This window comes from Schistocerca piceifrons, chromosome 6 (assembly GCF_021461385.2).
Source record: "Schistocerca piceifrons isolate TAMUIC-IGC-003096 chromosome 6, iqSchPice1.1, whole genome shotgun sequence".
Classification (NCBI taxonomy): domain Eukaryota; kingdom Metazoa; phylum Arthropoda; class Insecta; order Orthoptera; family Acrididae; genus Schistocerca; species Schistocerca piceifrons.
Window position 1 is genome coordinate 444,977,846 of NC_060143.1, and position 12,815 is coordinate 444,990,660.

Genomic DNA, 12,815 nt, shown 5'->3' on the forward strand with positions numbered 1-12,815 from the left:
CACTGTCTCTTGCACATCAATGTAGCTAATGTCGAAAGAAAAATAACATCTCACACTGCAGGTACTACATAAATGTAGAGCTTTTCCGCCCCATTCATCTTAGGAATCCAGGTGCCATCCCACGGTCATCGGCTGTGTCATCGTCCATCATACGGCACTAGCTTCTACATTCCCTCTCTAAGTCAGAAAAGGTAGATTAAGAATGTATCCGCCAAACACATGGATGCGCTCTGAGTTATAGTTATTTTATTTAGCGTATGGCTATACATGCAACATTAATACATCAAGTGTTAGACATTAAAATCTTATAACAATCATAATTACAATTTATGTTTATATTGGTCAGTTAAAAGGTTATATCGAGGTTTGAGATCCATTCTAGCGCCGATGGGAATGCCTCCAGGAAGTCGGACCAGTTCCCTGCATATGCTCGCAAGGAGCATTCACCATGGATGTGTTGGATCGTCTGTCTAGGGGCACCGCACTCGCATTCTGGTGACATCGCTCTTCCCCATTTGTGTAGTGAATCCGCACACCTGCCATGTCCAGTACGTATTCGATTTAATGCGAACCATGTTTTCCGTGTTAGTTCCATTCCAGAGATGTTGCAGTTATAGCTCTCAAACCAGGTCTGTAGTTGGTCATTTGTCTTTTGGTTCCAATCTAGTCTCCATTGTTTCATGTGGTCATAGTTATTATTTTGAAGCTGCTCAGCTGTGCGTATGGGTGGCTTTCTTGATTTCAATCGAGTGTGTCGCAGTTGTGAGAATTCTTCTTTAATTGGTAGTTCTGGTTTTGTCTCAATCTTTCTGAATTCGTGCAGTAGGGCCGATTTTCTACGCAGGTCCGGGGGCAGGATATTACATAGCACCGGTAACCAGTACGTGGGCGTTGATTTAACAGTTCCAGAAATCAACCTCATTGTGTTATTTAATTGTCTGTGAATAAGTTTGGTGTGACAGCTATTAATCCAGACTGGAGCGCAGTACTCAGCCACAGAGAACACTAAGGCGATAGATGAGGTGCGTAATGTTTTTGCGTTAGCTCCCCAAGTAGTACCGCTAAGTTTTTGGATGATGTTATTCCGTGTTCCAATTTTTGCAGTGGTGTTCTCCAGATGTTTTCGGTAAGAAAGAGTGCGATCCATGTTATACCTAAGTACTTTGGAAACTTATTATGTTTGAGGTTGGTCTTTCCGAGTTTTATGTTAATAATTTCATTTGACATTTTGTTATTAAGATGGAATGTAGATATTTCAGTTTTGTTAGGGTTTGGCTTGAGTCTCCATTTCTTGAAATAATTGTATAGTATTTCAACGTCATTATTAAGGACTTCCTCTGTATTGAAGCGATACTTGTCTCTGGTAGCCAGTGCTATGTCATCCGCATAGCAAAATTTTCTTGACTTTGTATTTGGGAGATCTGCTATATAGAGGAGATCACGAATGTAAAATTAGAGAGATTAGAGCACGCACGGAGGCTTTCAGACAGTCGTTCTTCCCGCGAACCATACGCGACTGGAACAGGAAAGGGAGTTAATGGCAGTGGCACGTAAAGTGCCCTCCGCCACACACCGTTGGGTGGCTTGCGGAGTATAAATGTAGATGTAGATGTAGAAGAGGGGCCAATACGGAGCCTTGCGGAAGCCCGTTGTTAATAAGTTTTGTTATGCTTGTCTTTCCGTTTAGGGTGACCTGGAAGGTTCTGTTACTCAGCATATTATGTATTAAGGATGTTAGAATCTAGCAAGGAATCACTCTTAAGAGTTTGTAAATTATTCCATCTCTCCAAACAGTATCATATGCAGATGTTAAGTCTAGAAATACAGCACTTGTTTTCAATTTCTGTTGAAACCCAGCCTCTATGTAGGATGTTAATGCCAGAACTTGGTCACAGCAACTACGGCCAGGTCTGAAGCCCGCCTGTTCTATAGGTAAGTTCTCCATAATAATGCCGCTAATTCGATTATGGACAAGTCGTTCGAGAAGTTTGTATGTACAGCTAAGAAGTGCTATTGGTCTGTAGCTTAGCGGTTGGTCTGCTGGTTTCCCTGGTTTCAGCAAAGCTATTATTCTTGCCTTTTTGAATTCTCTAGGGAGATGGTTTGTAGTCAAAATGTTAGAAAAGAAATTTGCCAGCCATTTAACTACGTTCTTTCCAGCGTAGGTTAGAAATTCTGGATGTATGTTGTCAAAACCTGGGGCTTTGCCCGGTTTTATATCCTTGAGGGCAGTAATGACATCATCGTCAGTGAATGTTCTGGAAAGCTCTGATATATTTGGAGTATTCTTTTTTAGTGTTCTGAGTTCGCGCTTAATCATCCTGGTATGTGGTTTGTCTCTCGGAGCTCTTGACATTTCGAAAATGTTATTTGCAATTTTCTCTGGTGTTATGGTTGGATTTTTCTGGGCTGGTCTTGTCGTACCTCCGAGTTTACGTAACAAACTCCATTCCTTCCTACTTGATTGAGTGAAATTCATTCTTTCAGTTGCTTCAGTCCATCGTTGTCTTCTTACGGGATCTAGATTGTGGAGGAGGTCATCAGCTATTTCTTGGTCACCACTACTAGTAAAATCCTCATATAGCTGATGGCATTTTGCATCCCATCCTGGGGTGTATTCTTTTCGAAACCCCCTAGGGATGTGCTTTTTAGCTGTGGTAATTATAGCTTTCCTGAAACGATCGTAGCATTTAAGTAGTGACGGTATAAACCGGATGCATTTATCAAGGTCCGCTGAATACTTCTCCCAGTCAGCTTTTTGGAAATTCCATCTAGGTCGAGGGAAGGACCGCATCAGGGGTATAGTGACACCGATGTCTAAAATAACAGGCCTCTGCTGGCTGTGTGGGAAATCTGTGGCAACCCTTCTATGTATAGGCACTGGTTTTCCCTCGTTATCGGTAGTTACAAAGCAGAGGTCCGGATTGTAGTCCCTGCGCCAGGCGGCCAAGTGGAATGTGCCCCTCTCCTTGGCATCGAATATAAGATGTAGATTGTTCTCGTCATCCCATTCCACCAGCGCTTCTCCATGTTCATTATTTTGGGTGTATCGCCACATTTCATGATGGCTATTAAAATCACCGGCATATATCGTTGGGTGTTCATGTACGGGTAGTACAATACTTGGCCAGATTTGGTTTGGTGGTTTGTAGACATTTATAAGTTTTATGTTGTCTACTTTTATATCAACAACATGGATGTTATTTTCTGTGCTTGTGGACAGCAGGTGTGCATGTTCAATATCGGATCGGGCATATGTGGTGGTGCCATAGGCGTGATGATATGTTGCGCCTATTTGTTGGAAGCCTTGAATACGTCCTCTTCTTTGTAAGTCTTCCTGCGAGTCGGTATGTGTTTCCTGAAGGAGTACCACATCGATGCTATTGTCCAATAGAAACTTTGAAAGATATTCAGATTTGGATCGAGTAATTCCCTCAACATTTAGCTGGCAGATCCGGACTGATGGTCCCAATCTTCTATTCGGATGGTTCCCAAAGGAATCGTTCGTTTGTTTGAATTACCAGGAGATCCCAAAGGATAGTCTGGTAGTCAAGTTTGTAGACAATTTAGCAGCGATATAATCACGTTGCCCGGGCTGCACCACGTGGGGGCTAGTCTACTACGCACCCCTGGGTTATAGTAACCGTATCTCCTGCGCAACATCGCAGTTGTGGAATATTTTCGTATTTGTTTCTACATTGTTAAAATTATAAACAAGATTTCAGCATAGTAAGTAACATTCCTAATACCATCCGTACCGAACAGGATGTGACCTTGTCTAATTCGTATTACCCACATGAATCGAAGACTGTTCATGTTTCACATCCTAAATTTCCTTTCTAACGACGTCATCGTCTCCTCAACATCTTGTAGCTTGCTAGATATATCGATATCATTGTGTAGCGAATACTCAAAATATGAAATCCTGTGATAGGACCTAAAACTTCATTATTTTTGTCCACGGGGCGAAAATAATAGTTTTATTTCAAGTCCGAAACTTAACCGAGAAGTACTGCCTCATTTTTTTTTTTACTAACATGGAAGGCGATGTGTTGTTACTAGACTCTAAAACTGAGATGGATGTAGTGAAAGAGCACACCGGTGAAATCCCGTTATCAACGCCACCTGCGCTTTGTGCATGAACTTTGGGACACGTCCTCCCCGTGTTCATATCCAGATACTTTTCTGTCTCTTAAGTAGTCGCTCAGCATCGTGTGAAACTCGTTAAACAAGACGTAAGGTTCTGAAAAGTGTCCCCATCGACAAAAATGTATTGGATAAGCGATGACCTGTTAAATGTTTTCTGCTCGGGTTCTAAAGTTAGTTTTGTTAGTTTTCAGGTTGCAGACAAACTGGCGAAGATCTAATGCTAAGAAACGTCTTCTTCGTCAGCTGGTGTGATACGTGTTAAACTTAACAGTAATCTGAAACTCAGCAGGAATGAGAAAATTATGAAGTGCATGTATCTAGAATTGTCCTCTATCGACATCGCCTGCATCTTCTTTGTCTTTCTGCACAAAATGTTCTTAAATCTGCAGCAATACTCTGAAAGCAACTGTGAAGGGCATGACCGTAAGTACTTCCCGTTGTACGCTACATTGACTTTCCTTTTCTCCATTTGTGTATGGAGAGCGGGAAGAATGACTGATTAACCGTTTTTCTGCTCTCTGTAATTATGTTAATGCTGTCTTTGCGATAACTCCACGAACAAAAGGTACAGGCTTCAAATGTATTCCTAGAGTCTCCACTTTTAAAACTGTTTCTTGCAACATTATAAGTTGACTTTCTTGAAATATAATACACTTCAAGACTCCTCACTGAAAACTGTTTTCTGAAATATTGTGAATAGGCTGTTGTGAAAGAGTTAGCGCCTATCTACAAGCGTCTGACAGATAAGGCTCTGAGCATCTCAGCCAAGCTCTCCATTCGATCACCCAAACTCGTGACCACTCGAGTGCTTTTCGTCGTATCTGTTCAGTACAAAAATTTCCCCACGCACTTCAGCAGTATTGTAGCCTTCTGTAAGCAATCCTCATTATTGGCCCATTGCGTTTTCCCAGTATTCTTTCAACAACCGGCTTTACAAGTGACTGAACCTATGTGATCACTCCGTTTCATACTCTTACAATTTATTACATCCAGGTTCTGATGACTACTTCTAGTTGCGATTCATTGATCGAGTAGTCATTGCTTACTACTTTCCTGAGATTTGTGATGTTTACAATGTTATGCTTTTGAACATTTAAAGAGTTACCAGCAACTATCCCACTTTGAAGTTCTGTCCAGCTCTGACTACATATTTCAATCATTTTAAGGCAGTCTTGTATCATATTTAACTGTATAATTTGCAAAAGTTCTGTTAATATTACCTGTCAGATCATTAATGTACAATACGAAAAGTAAATAGATCCTAAAGAACTTTCCAAGCAGACATATTAGATTACCTAAAAACCTTTCGATGTTTCTTCATGCATAATAACATGCTGTTTCCCACCTGCCCCCAAATCCTAAATTGAGTCTTACATATAATTTGATACTCACTACGCCCACACTTTCGTTTACGGTCAAATGTGTGGTTCTGAGTCACATTCTTTTTACAAATAAAGACACTATGCAACTGTATGACTAGCCTGACATTCGGTCGTCGGGATAACTTGTGAGAAATTCGAGAGTTGGTTTTCGGAATATGTGCTGGTTGGAAAGAACAAGGTCATCCTGATCGAGATACTTGCTTGTCTTTGACGTCACAATACGTTCTACTAAAGATCGATATCAAATATAATGTACGGTTATGTTCCAATTACTGGACACAGAATTTGCCTGATGTCATGTGTAGAAGTGTATTACATTTTCAACCATGGCCACCAGATGTATGTCAATGGCAAAATGACATGACCACAGTTTTGCCATGTTCCCTTACACCAGCTTAATTCATTAGACCTCTTGGTCATTTCTTTCGTCTGCCCGAGCAGTCGGTTTCTTCTGTATCTTGCTTTCAGTTACATAAATTTAAACAATAACTCAGCTAATACATCAACAAGTACTATCAATTTGACGATTGGGATACCTATGTACTTGTGAGTCAGATATCTTTTTTCTCCTTACGAGTCAAAGTTTCCCAGCAGGATACTAAAGGGCTGAATAAGCAACGCCATTGCAGCGATTTTTGTACCTTATATTCAATTCATCGTTCCAGGTCACAACACTAGAAATTTTACAGCAGATTTGGTTTTTTGAACCCTTTGGATGTTGAAATACGTTTCGAAGCTGTTAAGAGGATGCTGAAATTTCAAATGAGCTGCTTTAACGAACATTAAACAGAATTACCTGAGTAATTGATACAGATGATGTAATTTTTTCGAAGGCTTCAGTGACGTCTGGGCTGTTGGAATGAGTTACAGTTTACAAAGAGGTCGTGGTAGATAGTTGTTCCTGATTCTCAACACCGTCTGCTTGTGTACATGTTGATCACTGGTTTCCAAGGCAAAATAATTTATCATGTATCATAGAACAGTGTCTTTGGAAGACGTTTAGAATGTGGATAAGTGCTTTTTTAAATTCTATTTCATAAGCTTTAATACGAGCGAGTTTGTTAACTGGATATGTCTCTTGCACATCAGGCGATGTGTATGTTTTCCATGGTACATATAGTTTCATTTATACCTGTTTGCTTACATCATTAAGTGCACCAGAAAGTAATGTAGCTAAACAGTGTAAGAAAACTGATTTGCGTTAGGCATAGTCTGGTCTGATTTGTCAAGAATGTTTGCAGACAAGATTTTCTTCTTCTTCGTGTAAGTCCTATTGTTTTAGAATTTCTGTATCTATTTGTGAAGGAATTGAGAAGTTTCAGAATGCCCGCAATGGAAAAATGGTTTCCATATTTCACGCACGCAACAAAGCCGACTCTAATGAGTTATAAGATTATGTATACCCAGTGCAGTCTTTCTGCAGATCCTGTTGCCTCTGCGAAAAGTGCTCTTTACTTCGACAAAAATATGACAATACACAGCATTCCGTATTTGTGAACTAATCTTCAGTGTACACAAAAATGCTTAAGGTGAAGCCAGCATATATGGAAGTTTGTAAATAAACTGAAGTGCAAAACTTACGGATGAAAATTACCTTCCCATAATGCGTCGCTGACAAGTAACTAAGAATATTTTATTTAACGTCCCACTGCTTCTCTTTAGATCATTATTTATTTAAAAATGTCGACTCAAATTCTTCATACTAAGGTGATTTTCAGACTCTCGGATACGCCACACATGCGCTTCACCTTTGATGTGACTGACGCAAGCGTAAATTTTAGCATTCTCATTGTAAGGCTTCAGAAACGAGTGTTTAAACTCCTTAATAAAAGCAACAGCATGAGTAACTTGTGTCGGATCACAGATCTCGAAATTTCGGGTTCTCAGTCCACTGTCAAGAATTACATGCGTTGCTCCAACACTGCTGGTATCTGCTTCGGATAACACATTATTAATTTCGTCATTCAAATTCTCTTTACTAAATGCGATTGACTTTTCGTCACTGCCAGTAATTATGTTACGGATTTTTATCTACTTCATTGTTCAATTCGTTGGACAACGTTCGTACGCCGTTAACCATTATACTCACCATTTTCTTTGTCCTTCTTGGATGTATTCGTCATTTCGTCTCTTTGCACCCGTATTTTCTCATGTGCTTTGCTAACCACCTCGGTTATTTGCCTGCGTTTTTCGTCAATGTGGGTCCAAAATACTTGGATTTTCGTTTTTATTTCTTCGTGTTTGACTTTACATTCCTCTCTGAGTTGATCATGTTTTTGATTGAACTTATTAGTAAGCTCGGTTCGCAAATTATTAACAGTATCTGTTAATGTGTTCAATTTAGTTTCCATTTTCTCCCGGATCTGTTTGTTTCTCCTCTCACCTTTCTTTCCCCAATGGATTCTAATTGCCTTTGAGATACCTTGCTTTTATCATCCATAATTAATTCTATTTTTCATAATAACTGAGTAAAGAAATCATTACAAATAATAGTGTTTCCCGTTTATTAACAGCCAGTGATTTTGGACTAGGCTTAGGCAGATCAAGGCCAGCAATACCGCTGTCTTCTGTTTAGCGTTGTCTGGTATTTTCTAGCACATTACTGTGCTCTCCGGTTGCTGAATCGTTAAACTCTCCTTGCTCATACACAACACTACCGTTTTGCTTTGTGTCGGCTGTGTTAACAATGTTATCAACAGTCACTGTTTGTTAAAAGTTAAAGCTTAAGAGTAACTAAAAAATTTCATCCACGTCATTAAACGTTATTAACACCGTTGCTGTTCCTTTCCCAGCCACTCATATACAACGTTGAATCGAATTGCCGGCCGGAGTGGTCGTGCGGTTCTAGGCGCTACAGTCTGGAACCGAGCGACCGCTACGGTCGCAGGTTCGAATCCTGCCTCGGGCATGGATGTGTGTGATGTCCTTAGGTTATTTAGGTTTAATTAGTTCTAAGTTCTAGGCGACTGATGACCTCAGAAGTTAAGTCGCGTAGTGCTCAGAGCCATTTTTGAATCGAATTACACTCGAAGCGCTGCTGCGCTGAATTGCTGAGGACTCACCAATTGGTGTGAGGTCTCTTCCGTATCCAAAGTTGCCCTGAAACCGAGGTCTGGACACGTATCGCCATATGCAGTGTCGCGCACTGAATACACTTCTTTTTGTCCACAGGTGGCCTGCATTTAATTGATGTACGCTGGAAGACTGCTTCCCTGCTGTTAACTTTACCCATTATTGTAACTGATGCCGGGTGATATACTACCGAAATTAGCAGTTCGTGGTTTTTACTATACAACACTTGTTACGTTAACCATGCGAGCATTGATATTAACAGACACAATTAAAAACACTTCCAACAGATTGTGAACCGTTAGACAATAGCGCTACGCATGACCACCAGCTCTGCCTGTACGGTACTGCTTCCAACGAGGGACTATCTGTTACTATAAGTAATATCTTCACGAATGTATTCTGAAAAGATAATATTGTGACTCATGTACCGTCAAGAGCGACGTTCATCATTAATGGATTAAAGTTAAGTATCAAACTAATTACGTCCTCTTCCTGAATTCTCATTCCTTGTCATGTTCCAGACATCACGTCAGTATAGTTATTCCTTCCTCACGCCAGCCTGCATGAGCTAAAACGCGTGCATTTCGGCCTCCACTCGTAACACTGTGTTGGCTCTTCTGCTAACACAAAACGATCAGCTCTACGTGAAGGCTGCTGACCCCACGCTCGGTCGCATGCAACAATTAGAACTGTATTCTCTGTTGCCCGCGCATAATCGATCCAAAGATTGTATGTAAAGGGTATTGTTCCCTTATAATATGGTAACACTGCAATACGTCTTTCCAGCCAATACCATACGTGCTCGAGAGGATGTAAGTCGGGGATCCGGCAGGCCAATCTATTCTTCAAATATCCACTCATTCCAAGAGCCCCTCCACCTGCGCTGTTCGATGCGGTCGCGGGTGTCATCCATAAAAATGAAGTCAGGGGTGAAGTCGTCCCTGAAAAGACACACGTGGGGAAGGAGTACAGTGTCAAAATAAAGTAGACCGGAAAGTGAACCGTGTTCAAAGATCTGGAAGTCAGTGTGCCCATGCAAGCAACAATTGCCTTTCCACAATAGCTTTTGGATCACCAAAACAATCATGTTCGATAATGCTGGACGTTCCCTTACATCGTGAGAGATGGGAACACGTAATGCAACCAAGAAAACTATCGAGCAACATCATTTTGGTAGTCCATGCGTCATGTTGTTGGGGAGGTATGATGTTTAAATGGAGTACTGACCCTCAAATTTTTGCACACATTACGCTCATCGTTCAACGTTAGGCTAGGCGTAAACTAAGATGCGTATAGCGCGTGTGGTGCAGTGCAGCGCAATGCGCTTTTTTGTAACTTCACAGTTTCAAATGCGACCGCGCAAACTGCGGTGCGACGCGACTGTGACGCGACACGCGCCTGCGTCAGGTAGCGCGGCCTTGTGGTTGTGGTTGGGGCACAGTTCGTCGCACCACGTGAGCTCTGCGGGAGGGGAGAGGCGGGCAGCGGGAGGCAGTCCTGCCGTATGCTCACTTCGGCATGGCGCATATAGGCAGCGGAAGTATTGCCCACCCAAAAAATCAGCCTTACGGTATACAGAATTATATTGTCACTGTGTAGTGTTTACTTTTTCGCCGTTTAAGCGCTCCATCCCTTTCCGTTAGAACATAATAATTTTCAGTTACGTATATCTGTATAGTTTTTTGTTTTCTTTATTATTTTGTCAAGAACAATGCCCAGTTCAATAACTGGTGAGCCATTGCCACTGGAATTATATCTTCTGCCTCCACAACGTTTTCAGATCGTAGGTAGAGACTGACGGTTCGTCGTTCAAAAAGTGGCTCTGAGCACTATAGGACTTAACATCTGAGGTCATCAGTCCCCTAGAACTTAGAACTACTTAAACCTAACTATCGTAACGACATCACACACATACATGCCCGAGGCAGTATTCGAACCTGCGACCTTAGCAGTCACGCGGTTCCAGAGTGAAGCGCCTAGAACCGCTCGGCCACTGCGGCCGGCGATCCATCGTGAAGGTAGTGAATAAGGAGGTAAGTAATATTATAAAATCGTGTGATCTAGAATCAAGGCAGGAAGGGATAACAATGTACTTGTTACCTATTGTGCTGACACATCTCTACGGTCTGTTACAAAAAGTCGAAAAGGCGTAATTTCCACAGGTGTGCTCCTTTGTGTTCCTGGTAAAAGTGACCGAGTTATGAAGTACGTAAGTTTTACTACCATTATTTGGATATGGATAAAATAAAAGACATTATACTACATACATATCGACATCAAATTTCCACTACATCCTAGAAACAGTCGCGAAGCCCTCATGAATAATGACGTTTTAATCGGCTCGTCATGACGAGCAAAAGCATTTCAGCGGTTGCATACGCACTATCAGCATTGAAGATGAAATGATGATGATTAGGACAACACAATATCCAGTCCCTGAGCGGAGAAAATCTCCGACCCAGCCGGGAATCGAACCCGGCCCCTTGTGATTGACAGTCCGTCGTGCTGACCGCTCAGCTACCGGCGGCGGCCACTATCAGCATTAATAAACTAATTATACAACAAACTACACAAATGAAGTAGTGGTCCGTATTATTCCGAAAGTATGAGTATCTTGGAACAGTGTGGTGGATATGATATATTTAAATTGTTGAAATGTATTGCTGACAAATGCACATCCACTTTCGCGACAATGTTTTTCGAACGACGTGAACGCTTCCTCTCACAAAACACACTTGACTAGCCTCCAAATTCCTGTCGCGCTCGTATTTTCGACTACTGACGATAGACTGCCCATTGTGTTGCGCCACCTATCAATTGTTTCCTTTTCTCAATTACAACTATTTTATTCGCGAATCACACGTCGTCTGTTTGGCAAGGCGTAGGTGAGTATCCAGGATCTGTCATGTATGTGTCATCCCGCCTGACAGGTATACTCGTCATTATTTTAATACTGCTCAGACGAAGAAAAGGAATAAAATCCTTTGGTAAGTTTCCATTCCAGTCGCTAAGTGTTAAAACTACGATGGGTTATGGGATACAACCAAAATTCCAACAGAATTAGTGGTTTATTTTTGGGGATATTGTTAACCTTTTCTCATTCAAAAGGATCATCACCATTTATGAATAACCGAGACATTTCTTTTGTTGTACTTCTTTTGATAAAACACAGTATAATTTGCACAAACTCATTTTTGCAGCAGCTATTGTGACAGAGTTCTGAAACAGTGTCTCATTAAACAAGTGATTGGCGACCAGTGAGCTCAATAGCTTACAAAAAATCTCATTGCTTCGGATTGCAGTAACATAAGAGAAGAAATATCATGTTTACTTCCACACTAGGAAATTCATGGCTCACTAGCTGTCGATAACTCTTAAAGAATTACAGTGACTGAATGAAAAAAATAAGACAGAAAGTACAACTTCTCATATATCGTATTAAATAAGAAAGTTCAGTGTTTTTACGAACTGGCGAAGTACTCTCCTCCTTGTGTGCCATCATTCGCCGAAATCTCGTTTCAATGTCTCGAGCGGCTTAGGAGATATGAGGGACGTTGTGAACATTTCATTCCCCTGGGCGTGAGATCCAGAGTGGATGCGCCACATAGGATCTAGACATGGGAGACAGATAGAGGCGTCCTTCCAAGTCTAAAGAAAAATTCAATATGTTAGCTAAATATCTTAGGCAGCAACATATGGTGTATTACGCACCAAACGCAAAATTATTGAGAACACTATTTTCATTGCAAACTTCTTGAATGTTTCGTAGTGGCTTACTAAAATGCGTATATCACAATAAATATATCCATTCGCCAGATGATGGGCACTTCGTCACTAAGCTGAGATGTAACGCTACAAGCAAGGCCAAAATTTAGTATTATCCCTGAATGGTTCCTGTAAAATCATTTGGGAAAGATTACAGGGTGCACGCGCTTCGGTTATGTCAGCGCAGAGCGTCGCTAATCGGTGCGTGCGAAGTACATATGTTGTTGTTGTTGTGGTCTTCAGTCCTGTGCAAGTTTCTTCATCTCCCAGTACCTACTGCAGCCTACATCCTTCTGAATCTGCTTAGTGTATTCATCTCTTTGTCTCCCTCTACGATTTTTCCCTCCACGCTGCCCTCTAGTACCAAATTGGTGATCCCTTGATGCCTCAGAACATGTCCTACCAACCGATCCCTTCTTCTAGTCAAGTTGTGCCACAAACTCCTCT